We start from the raw sequence: 12,482 nt of genomic DNA, 5'->3' as shown, positions 1-12,482 counted from the left end.
TAGGGTGTGATTGACAACCAACCATATAATACATATAATTGTGCTGCCAATTCCTAGATATTTAGAAAATGATTTAATGTGTAGAAAAATCACAGGGAGTATTAAGTTTCATGATAAGCTTAAGCATAGGAATTGTGTCCTTAGCACAAGTGTTTACTTAATTTGATGGTAAGAAGCATTAGGGGAGTTCGACACTTATACTACTTCCGTGTTTCTATTATCATCAGAAGTGCTTTCAGTAGATCTGTTGTATTGGGACGTACGTCATTAACAGTCGGATTTTTACCCGGGCCCCAGTAGAGTTTTAATGGACTTTCGATGTGACACATAGTACATGTAGCTTTCAAGTTAGGCAAGGCTACACGGTCCATTAATAATCATATGAATTATGCTTGGAAAAAGTCAACCAACTCAAAGACAGCTCATTAAACATTCCGTTAATCCAGATTATGATACCTGACTTTACATATATGTACAGTTTGAATGGAAAGAATACTTTAATATATTTAGCGTGCACGATTTACTTGATTTAGCAGTTGCTGGTTAACAGTCAAATGCAATACGTTCAACAGAAAAGTATATTCGGGACACTGTGGATACTTACAAAAGGAACACATGAACTCACCCCCCCCCCTCCTTTTTGAGATTCAACCTTTGTATCAAATACGGTGTGATTCATCTTTTGTTTACAGTTTATATATGCTACATTACCACACAAGGACTTGATCATTCAACTTTTATAGCATTAACTCAAATACACCGCTCAGTTTCTAACCAATACATGCATATTTAATCCCCTAGGAGATTCCATGCTATTTAGAGTTTATGGCATTGATCTGTTCTTATCTTCGAGTGCTGTTTATCCGAAACTGAAACCGAAACATTTGCTGACGAAAGTGGCGTATTTCTATGAAACATTTGATGAATAATAAGTGTAGGCAAACACGGACCCCAGGACACACCTGAGGTGGGATTAGGTACAAACTTCTGTAGACTAGACTACGGAAGCCGATAGGTGCCAGAGTATAGAATTAATATTTATTTAACTGGCGGCCGCCACTTATTAACTGGCGGCCGCCACTTATTAACTGGCGGCCGCCACTTATTATCTGGAGGCCGCCATATAAATTAACTGGCGGCCGCCACTTAACTTATCTGGCGGCCGCCACTTATTATCTGGCGGTCGCCACTTATTATCTGGCGGCCGCCAGATAAATTAAGTGGCGGCCGCCAGTTAATTTATATGGCGGCCGCCACTTAATTTATGTGGCGGCCGCCACTTAATTTAACTGGCGGCCGCCAGTTAATTTATGTGGCGGCCGCCAGTTAATTTATCTTGCGGCCGCCAATTAATTATATGGCGGCCGCCACTTAATTTATATGGCGGCCGCCACTCAATTTAAATCATTTATATGGCTGTCACCAGTTATTCAATTCCTCTCTCTTTCTCTATCTCTCTCTCAAAATGAAAGGGGTGCAATCCATCCCCAATGCTTAGTAATATGTATCTGATATATATATATATATATATATATATATATATATATATATATATATATATACAATTAAGAGCATTAAATTATTGTTTTTCGATTGTACTGTTAAATACGTAGAACCACAGGGCTGACCTTCCATTTATTTGAACGTTCAATTTCTATTATTTTCACATTTAAACTAAATTATTTTCACATGTGAAATAAGATTAATTGGCCTCCACCCCACTCTTTTGGTAGTAGTAATGAATGGTAAAAATGTAATAATGAATGAACTGATCAATTGAAGGATGAACGGAGCTCCCTCCCTCAAATTTAGGAGTACGAAGTTTGGACAAGAGACATTTTAGGTTCCTTTTCTGCTTGTCAACAATTGTAGAAGAAAATTTCTCCTCCGAATGTCCCTATGTACTTTGAAAAAAGATGCTGCGAGTTTGCGTACTATTCTAAATCTTTCCAAAATAATCACTCAGCGATACGAATTACATTGTTTTTGCAATTGGCAGCCGCCATATATAAATTAAGTGGCGGCCGCCAGATAAAATAACTGGCGGCCGCCAGTTAATTTATATGACGGCCGCCAGATAATAAGTGGCGGCCGCCAGTTAATTTATATGGCGGCCGCCAGTTAATAACTGGCGGCCGCCAGATAATAAGTGGCGGCCGCCAGATAATAAGTGGCGGCCGCCAGTTAAATTTAGTGGCGGCCGCCACATAAATTAAGTGGCGGCCGCCAGTTAAATAAATATTAATTCTATACCCTGGCACCTATCGGCTTCCGTACTAGACGGATGCATTCGCCGTAACTTGTAAACAGGTCTTCAGAAACTCCGACATGTGACCTTGACAGTGGGTTTAAATGTTTACATCGCATATCTGTGCTAAAAATGGGAGATTATTCAATCGATATACAATTTTGGGAACTAGCCAATGTTTTGATGTAAACGATTTCAGGACTCCTGTACCCCTGGGACCTAAGGGGAAAGACAAAACTAGCATTTCATAGCCCTTGGTGCTAGTGATACTTTTAATCAATACAATTAGCAATTCAACGGGTCACTGTTGCGAATTAATGAGCACAAAGTATGTAAAAAAAAATCAAAGGTCTCAAGAGCCTCCGAGTTCATGGAGTTGAGTAACCCGCGATTTCCAACAATATAAGCATTTGAAGTATGGTAAAACATGCGTACATGTATATGCTTAACTAGATATATATGGAAATGCAACGTCACAGACTAGGAACACGACACATCGGCTAGAGGAATTTACCCATAAAAGCTTCAAAAATTGACTGAATATAAAAGTTCAAGATCCATGGTCACTATCCATGGTACCCAGCACATCTACATGCGATGCTGCATGAGATGATCATTTATTGACACAAATTTGCATGTGAAATATCAAAAGCCTACCGCAAAAGACAAGACATTAACAACCCGGACACCGATTGTAGCAGGTATCGATACAAATTATTCTCTTGAAATCTTCAAATACAATCAAACGCATTGAAGTGGTAAAATTTTTTCGTTTGTACGGAATGTTACGAGCTTTCTGTTAGACGTTTGATGCCACGCTCATTTTTACAGAACTATAGGTAAACAATATTCGGATACACCCCTTATATCACCAAAGACCCCGTGAAACTGTATGAACATTCAAGTCAATGAAGAAATATGTACACATATATCTCGCTGGCGTAATTCTAGTAATGCAGGGGTGGGGGTTTCAAGTCCCCTTTAATGTGTAGGTAAGCGTTTCGCCCATCCCCTACTCATTTTGGTCTGAACAGTAAGTAAGAGATGTTAAATATGAAACACTTCTTTTGCATGTTAAAAAACTCCGTAGCAAGCAAATTAACATGAGTTCTTCCCGAGCTCTTCTCCATCTCCCAAGTACCACCCGGTGAATGCTCGTATTAAACATAATGAACGACTATAGTGACATTCACACTTCAAAGAATTTGTCGTGTTACAGTGTCTATCTTGCCCCGCTTTATCTACCCGATGATGCATTGATGATTCCTTGTAACATAATCAATTGAAGACGGCGAAACTGCATGGGTACTAACTCATCGCGGACGATTGGAAAACAATGGATTGAAATTTAATGTGCTGTTTCTAAATTGATTTAAAATCCACTTAGTTTCATCCTCATTTTGTACATAAATAAATACTATTACAAACGCATTTTTATTGAGAATATGAAAGGGACTATGTAAAGGAAAATATGTTTATGTAAAAGTGGATTGAAAATCAACTTGGCAAATTTCTTTTGTTTTTATTATAACAGATACATGTAGTTAAATGAATAAAATACTTAGTTCTGCTCATCACTATCTGACTTACATGTAATTTGTATATTGAAAATTTGAATTAATGTCATGCTTGTTTTTCGTCAAACGCTGGTTTACAGGCAAATGCATTAGGCGGATACTAACTCATCGCCGACTCCTATTTCTAAGCATTTTACACGAAATTCAATATTCTTTCAGAAACACCTCAAATGTCAGATATACGCAAAATATCAAATATGATATTACATTTTCCTTTTTTTAATGGGCAGATTTTTTGTTCTTCTTCGGCACGTGTTGCTGTGTGCAAAACTTGCAATAACGCGTGAATTGAAAGAAATTTCAGAAAGTGATATCATGCAGAGGGTTTTACCGTAGCACTGGATATCTCAACGTTACTTGACAATTCTGTATGCGCAATGTTATATATATATATTATTACTACAGTAACTTGATCCGAAGAGTCGGATCACGTCGAGTTGACAGGCGCGGATCATCAGATCACACGAGACGCGAAGCGTCGAGTTTGATCTGATGATCCGCGCCTGTCAACGAGACGTGATCCAACTCTTCGGATCAAGTTACTGTAGTAATGATAAATTTATTATATACCCCCTTGTGCATTTTAAATCCACATTTATAAGATAATAAATGTAATCCAAATGATCGAAAACACAGACATACCATGAAATTATGTTTTGTATACGCAGGTTCGTTTGTGACGCAGTCAACATTTTCCACAAATAACGTTGCGTTGTTGCATTGTGACGTCATTGTGACGGCATCAGTTTCAGAGGATACTGATACGGAATCAGAAAACCACAGTGTGGTGATCCGGAAAACCGGATCACACGCTGTGAAATCCACAGTATCAAAGAACGATACATTGATGGGTATATAATAAATATATATACATGGAAATGTTCATATATATGAATTCATTTACGTAAAAACTAGACTTATTTTCATTGTGTTTATTTATACTCTTTTCGAACACCTTCCTTAATGAACGGGGCCGAGGTCCATTGCTTTTAAGGAATGGAGTGATACGAGTACATTGACTCACTTAAAATCCACCTTTGCTGGGCCCCTTGCTACTAAACTTTGTGCATTTTAATCATGTCTTACGTTTTTCATTCTTTTGTTGAATGCATTTATATCTACTTGTATAAAGGTTGACCTACTTTCCGAACACTCCATTCCTGAAAAATAATGGAGTGTTCGAACAAAAGAATTACGTCATAGGTGGATTTTAACAGCGTTCCAAACATTTCATACGATGGAAAAATTTTACCACTTCAATGTGTTTGATTGTATCTTGACCGTATTCCCGCAAAAACGTACCACGTGCGTATCTAAATGATATTAACTCGTTCATTATTTATTTATTTAAACAAAGTAAATATAGAATTCATTAATTCGTTTCAGATATATTCTCGTCAGAATTCTGAGTTTACATGTAAAATAACACTGCTAATGTGAGTATAAGGAACGATAACTCTGGGTAGACGTAACGTATCATGCATGCGCGTTCGCGTTGTTTCCAAACCAAATCATAAAGAGAATATTATTACAATTAGGTAACACTGCCTTTAAATGCAAGAACACAATAACCAATACTTTGTTTAAACCAACGACTTTGATATGCACAATATTTCCCATATTTTGCCGAAATTTCATTGACCAGAGATTAAGAACTATTTGCATCATCTCGCATATGTATCAACAATGGTTTGTACTCAAAATCCGAAGTGCGGTGCCGGTGATAACAAGGGTCTTTTCGCTATCGCGAGTCGGCTCAAAAAACCAAACAAATATTTAAAAATTATGTCGGCAACAATATGTTCTCTAAGGTGGAATGTTTCTGTCATCACTTGTCAAATTGCCGACTTGTCATGTAATAATGTCGAGTTGTTAGTTATGTCGACTTGTTACGCGTTTGTGTCGACCTGTCGAAGGAATATTTGAAGACGTGAGGAGGGAGGGATATAGCGGTTAGACTTGACAACCGGAAACCGGAACTTTGTTTTCAGTCTTCTAAGGAATAGAATGCCAACATGTACAATAAGTTTCTTCGGTTTGATACACATATTGTTTTCTCGTTGTCAATATTAGCATCTCTCTCCTCTCTCTCTCTCTCTCTCTCTCTCTCTCTCTCTCTCTCTCTCTCTCTCTCTCTCTCTCTAATATATTCGCATTAATGATTTACCAAGTAAGCATTGTCCTGTTCATTTTGAAATACATTTTTCACTGGGAAAAGGAGTGGGTGGGGATGGAGGGTGTTTCATTGCTTGATTCGCCTTTCAACAAAGCAAACAAAGATTCATACGTCACATTTTATCACATGACGTCAGTCACATTAACATGTGGATTGCAATATCTGACATGTCACTTGCTTATACATTATCTTTTTGGGTTGGATTTACTATTAGCGACAGCGTTGTATGCAATGGTAAGTTTTCATGTAGTAGAAGTTTTCACAGGGTTAAAAGCCGCAAATTATTGCATTCTCTGATATTTGAAGATTTATTTTGCAATTTGCAATTTCCCGTATTTTCTCAATTGTCGGAGATGAGCGACTTCAAAGTCGATCTCTATCTCTAAAAGGCAGCGAAATACCCATTGTATGCATAATCTACACATAGTTTCTATCATGACAAACTTCACTTTCGATACAATATTTTGATAAATATAGGCTAGGCTCCGTAGAACTAAGATGAAAGATGGCGACCCTCACAGCTAGACGCGACGCTTTGTCGTTGTTGCTAAGTGAAACATTGCGCGGCTTAGTTGACTTGTATTTTTCCGAGTTTATGTACATTTTGATAAACGAAGGTTAGTATCTCTGTCGCTAGCATTAAATTACAAGGAATGACTGGGGTAAGTTATACGAGTACACAGACGATGATGTGATTGCGAATCCAAATTAACTATACTTGTTGGCAACCTGATAAAACATTGTTTTTATTAAATTGTAATATGAATGAGACTGGGAAAGATGGTTCATGAATTCGGAAAGAATAATAATTTCGAATTGTATCTAGTATATTATGCTAGTCATACTCATATTTGTTCGATCAATATTAAATGCCCATATATTATTCTTATGTAAATGAATACGATTGGTGATATAAATATATAATTTGGAATGAAAAATACTTCACATTGCAGCAAAATGAATGTCCATAAAAATCTTCACTTGCAATAAGGACCTTTGCTCTATAAATTCCTTTTATGCATTGGTGAGCATCAATATTTAGTTCAACTGGCGATCAAATGGTGACCGCCATCTAATTTATACAAATAATGGTTTACCCTGGCATCTACCGGCTTCCGTAGAAGCAGCCATGGAATAGTTTATAACGTAAGCGCTCAAATTATAATTTGCAGCATCACCAGTCTTGTTGAGCCTGATGTTGTGATGCAATTCTTGTTGTTTTGAAATTGACTACAATATTAATAGTTTTCAAGTTTTGTCCTTCATTTGCAAAATCCTGTTGGGATGTGCAGATTGTGAAAGAAAATACTGACGTACTTCCTAAGTCTTATTGCCATGGTATTGTTAAACGAAAGAAAGAAAACGATGACGTTAATGATATGCATAAATTAAGACTTTGAATTGGCATTCTTCCATTTCTTCCCAGTATTTGGATATGCTACTGACGGCAATCTAACAACTCAACTTTATGACAAATGAGCTGACTTCAACTTCTTCTGACGGCCAACAAGAACTGCTTACTCTTTCTCGTCACCTAATCCTACATCCACCTTCAGTATTTCCAGGGGTCCGTGTTTGCCTTTTTCTAAATTTTGTATTCTTCATATGGTTTATGAGATTGACCACTGTTCATTATCTTCACTTGTACATCAATTTAAGAGTACTTGCACGTATAATCAAATTGGTGTTAAATAAAGCATCTTTATGACTAATCACAAGATATGGATTTTTTCAATCAAAAATACCAATGCTGTCCTGAAATTCATCTCAAGTTTACGTAGAAGTTAAACAGACCTATAATAATTCTTTGTTTATACAAGATTACACAATTAGTTGTATGAACTAGTTTACATTGTGGTCCTGTCTATAACATATAATTATACATATCGAGAACATATATCACAAAACATGGAAATATCACAGTTTATATACATACAGACAAGAACTAAATGAAATGAGACAATAAACACACGAGTATCATTGAGGATCAAAATGTTTTAGGTAGACTGATTTAAAAGTTGTGATAGTTTTGCATTTTCTTATAAAATTTGGTAATGAGTTCCATAAAATCACTGCTGAAATGATAAAAGATCTAAAATATTCTGGTTTGGCTCTTGTAACATAAATAAAATTAGTAGAGCTCTTTCTTGTATTTCTTGTGTTACCTCATTCACAAATCTAAAAACATGCTAATACTCTGGAGTCATATGATGTAAAACTTTAAACATAAGCATAATTTTTCGATAAATGAAATAGTCAATCAAAGGCATCCATCTCAAATTTGATAGCATGCAAGAAGTTGACACTGAATGAGGTACTTTGATATGTAAAATGATCCTGACTGCCCTCTTTTGTAATTTAAAAAGCCTGCGTATATTGTTGACGTGACCCATTTTTTTTTTTATCTTATCCGCTCTATTTGCATCGTTGTAATAAATATTACCTGTTGACGTTTAAAAACAACATTCCATTCTAAAAGTAGTGCATACGATGTTTAAATTGTATAGAATGCATTGTTTACATTTACTTCCAAGGGTGTATTAAACTGGCATACTTTAAAACATGACCTGGTACCATTTGACAAATGAGCTAGCTCCGATTTTGGCCTTTAATCTGGCCCCAACCCAAATTTTGGCCTGGCATCAAAAGTTGGCCTGGCCTCAAATTTGGCCTCTAAAATTTCTCTTGGTGTCAACCAAAACTATTTTTTATTCCAAATATTGATTGATTTCAGTGATTTTTCATTTGTTCTAGGTTTTCAAAGTCACATCAGATAAATGATATGTTCTGTTGTTTTGTAAATGTGCACTTTAAAATAATAATTTACTACCACCAATTTCACAATCTGATTAAAGTCAGCTCCTCGATCCGCTCCTTTATTTATTTTCATTTTTTTTGGTCGCTACTTGTGTAGCGACACAAAAATAAATAAATAAGGGGAGCGGATCAAAGAGCTGATTTTAATCACATTGACCAATTTGATTGATTCTATTGAATATATTGTTTAGTTTAATGATAATATAATTTGTCGTTTCCCTTCCTAACTTCTGTACTAATACACACCACAAAGTGTACACTATGAATGAAATGACTGTCGTATTGAATTTGTATTAAGGTAATTCCCCAGACCACGTCAAATAACGTTAGAAACGTTAATCACGAGTCACGAACGTTATCACACATTCAACGAACCCGAGAGAGAAAATGCTTATAGTTATATACATCGCGAAGTCGTAAACTATCCATAAACATTGCGTTACAGTGTATGACACACAGTCGTTCAGTAATTCCCGTGAGATTTCTGCAAATATTACAGATTATGATGTTTTAAATAAGTGTTGCTTACTTTCAATGTATCTATTGTAGACCATTTCTTTTGTGTGATTTCTGATGATGGGTAGAAATATCGAATCTCCTATTCAACAAAATGCAAATGTTTGTGTGCTACATGTACTGACAGTCACATATTTTTGTTATTTTTTCCCTATGATTTATTTAAACCTGAAAGAATACGATCGATGTTGTCATGATCTAAATAAAATATATGCATAATCTAAAGCTATACTACATTTTTTATATTTATTTACCTGACAAAAATCGCTTTCGAGGCTCTCCGAATCCGTAATAAATGTGCATATACATGTACATGTATGTGCATATCTCTGTTGTGTCTAATGATTTCAGGGTGTTCAATTTAGATCATACGCTGACAGATTTGTCACATATTTAGGCCCTATCTAGACTAGGCCTAGGTGTCGTACGTTTGTGTTCTTGTACGTACAGTATGGATCATGGGTGTTGTAATGTAATTTTCTTTTATCTAAAACACTTTTCTGGCCGGACATGACCTTTACTGATGTTTTGATTAAAACGACTCGGAATGTACGCGGTAGCTACATGTCGTTAAGAATGGCATCGCATGGCTGTATCGTATTGCCAAAAACTACCAGGAACTAAAAATTACCAAGGGGGCGAGGAATGCAGAATTCAGGTGTTTTAAAATATTCGAATTTTCCAAAATTTGTAACTTGAGCATAGGTTAGCATTCTCTGAATGAGCGTTAAAAATTTAAAAATCATTCTGATCTACATTACTTTGTTCCAACTAGATCTGGCGACATAATTTTATTTTTTCATCTATTGTGACATCATGTCCGTGTTCATGTGACGTAGGCTATGAATTTAATAAGCTCCATAGTAAAATTAGGATTTTTCTAACTTCAAGCCCGATCCCTAAAGCTTACGGTAATCAATGAAAGTGGTTTTTAGCTATTTGAAACTTTAATGTTTTAAACTGTTTTTCAAAAACCACCCTGTAATATTTCTTGAAATGGTAATTTAGTAATGTAAATGATGAATAAAACATGTTTGCAGAGATAGGAATTTTAGACACCATTTTCCAATATGCGTTTTTTTTCAAGGTTTTCTAACCTAGAGGGGGTCATTGGGCTGTCAAATTATCCGATACCCTATCTACTTCTTTTTGTCATATGATTGCTGGAGTGTAAAGGTAAAACATATTGAAATGTTTAAAAAATCTGAAGGTTTTTGACAACACAATTTTCCGGATATGGTAGGCTATGATTAGTCAAAATTTGACCACTATACGTGTATTTTCATCACCTTGAAACCAAGAACATGGTTCAGTAGATGAACAATTATTGAAAATAGTCAAATGCAATACATTTTCTTCAATTCATATGAAAGAGGCATATTTCTATCGTTTAAATAAAGACAGTGCCTTAAAATCTATATATATTAATACTGCTTGGTTTAAAGTGACGTGTTCTATTTTTAGAAGTGGCTGTACTCTGGGAAAGGCCGCTAAACATATTTTTCTTCGATTTTTTCGTCAATATACATCCTCGACAAAATACATGCAAACTTTGATAGAAAAATGTAGTTTTTCAATACTAAGATGTGGTATGGGGAATTACCTTAAATTATACAAATGCAATTCATTTCATTGATTTATTATTGGTTTTGATTTTTCAAATTGTTGAAGATAAATTATGTGTTTCTATTGTTTTGTAAATGTGCACATTGAAAACACTCATTTTACTAACGATCCACTTCACTGATGTAACAATGAATAAAATAAATTTCCCTTGATCTCAACCAAAAATACTAAAATAAATTCACACTAGCTTAATGATAAATCATCACACTAAACACATTGTAATGTAGTGTACTGTCTTAACTCTCATTGAAAAAACAAAACAAAACAACAACAACAACAACAAAAAAACCCACAAAACAGTGAGTTTGATATCTAAATTGGGACAGGCCAGGGAAATTGGACCATGCCATGTTTTATAGTCTGCCGTATAAAATTCAAGATAGTATGGATATGAAAAACCATAATGCACATTGTAAACGAATATCTCTTAACTGCGAAAACGTCCTGTTTTACAAAGTGTCGGATTTTTATAGGCCAGGGTCGAAGCAGGCAAGTATTATAAAATGCAAAGAGAGGTTGATTAATTGTATCTTGTTTCACGTTTTCACTCATATCGAGACGTCACCAATACCGGCTAGCGAAGGTCTTCAAATTTAGGCCTTTGCTCGGCGATTACGGCCATTGAGCAGTGAGGGTCCTTAAGTGTGCTACACCTACTATGCCACGGGGCATCCCTTTTAAGGTCATCTCCGAGGACCCGTGACATTTACACCTGATGCCGAGCGTTTGGCGAAGGAATTGTCACTACCTGTTTTAGCGACTTCGGTCTGTCGCGGCAGGGATTCGAATCCCGGCCTTCCGCATGCGGGGCGAACGCTCTAACCCCTAGACCACCGAAGCGGTTAAAAAAGTAATCATTATTAGACCCCCATCTATTAAATAAAAGTTTCATCAATTGTAGTGCAGTGTTAAAAGAAATGTGCGCTATGGTGTTGATGCTGATGTCAGATAACAGTCACCATATGCTTTATAAGGGAATTTTTAAATATAATCTAAGTATTCCCGAGTTATGTATGGATTCACTGCCTAACATAATAACGGTTTGGTGGGAGATCTTAGGTGCCAATAAGGGAGTGTGATTTACCTGAATGAAATATAGGACTCACAGTGCGTGTGAGCGGTCATTAGGGGTAATTACTTCTCCTAGGCTCCCGATCCCACTGTGCCAGGTAAGCGGAGTAATTAGTATATCATTCAATCACGCATGTTACACGCTTTACCATTGGTTGAAAAATTAGTGATACATCGTATCCAATGAAAATGAAATTGCTGGAATTTCTTTCCATTCGAATGTTGGGAATTCCTATGTATGCTTCGTATTCATAGATCTATTCATAGATTGGGAATCCTGAAATTCTTTTTAAGAATTCTATTGATCTATATAAATTTATTCCGCAAAAACAAACAAACATCAAATACAAATGATAAATGTAAAACAATTAATTTTGCAAAATGAAAGATACATGGCTATTTGAGTTTGAGACTGAAAAAAAACCCACAACACACACACACAACAAACGTC

The 12,482-nt window shown here is 35.9% G+C and overlaps 1 protein-coding gene across 5 annotated transcripts in view; it reads left to right on the top strand.

The window, feature by feature from the left end:
- LOC125677093 (protein draper-like) overlaps positions 1 to 12,482 on the top strand; it is a 30,863-nt gene that overhangs the window by 3,933 nt on the left and 14,448 nt on the right. The window contains exon 1 of one of the 5 annotated variants that reach the window (XM_056158899.1): positions 11,391 to 11,449. The exons of 2 other annotated variants lie outside the window; for them this stretch is intronic. The gene's annotated coding sequence lies outside the window, so the exon portion shown is untranslated. Of the gene's footprint in view, positions 1 to 11,390; positions 11,450 to 11,866; positions 12,130 to 12,482 lie in introns of those variants that run through there. 2 more of the 5 variants (XR_007370930.2, XM_056158898.1) reach the window with 2 other exon arrangements.

The sequence above is a fragment of the Ostrea edulis genome, chromosome 3 (genome assembly GCF_947568905.1).
Source record: "Ostrea edulis chromosome 3, xbOstEdul1.1, whole genome shotgun sequence".
Lineage (NCBI taxonomy): Eukaryota > Metazoa > Mollusca > Bivalvia > Ostreida > Ostreidae > Ostrea > Ostrea edulis.
The sequence above is the reverse complement of the archived record's forward strand: the minus strand, read 5'-3'. Positions and strand labels throughout refer to the sequence as shown.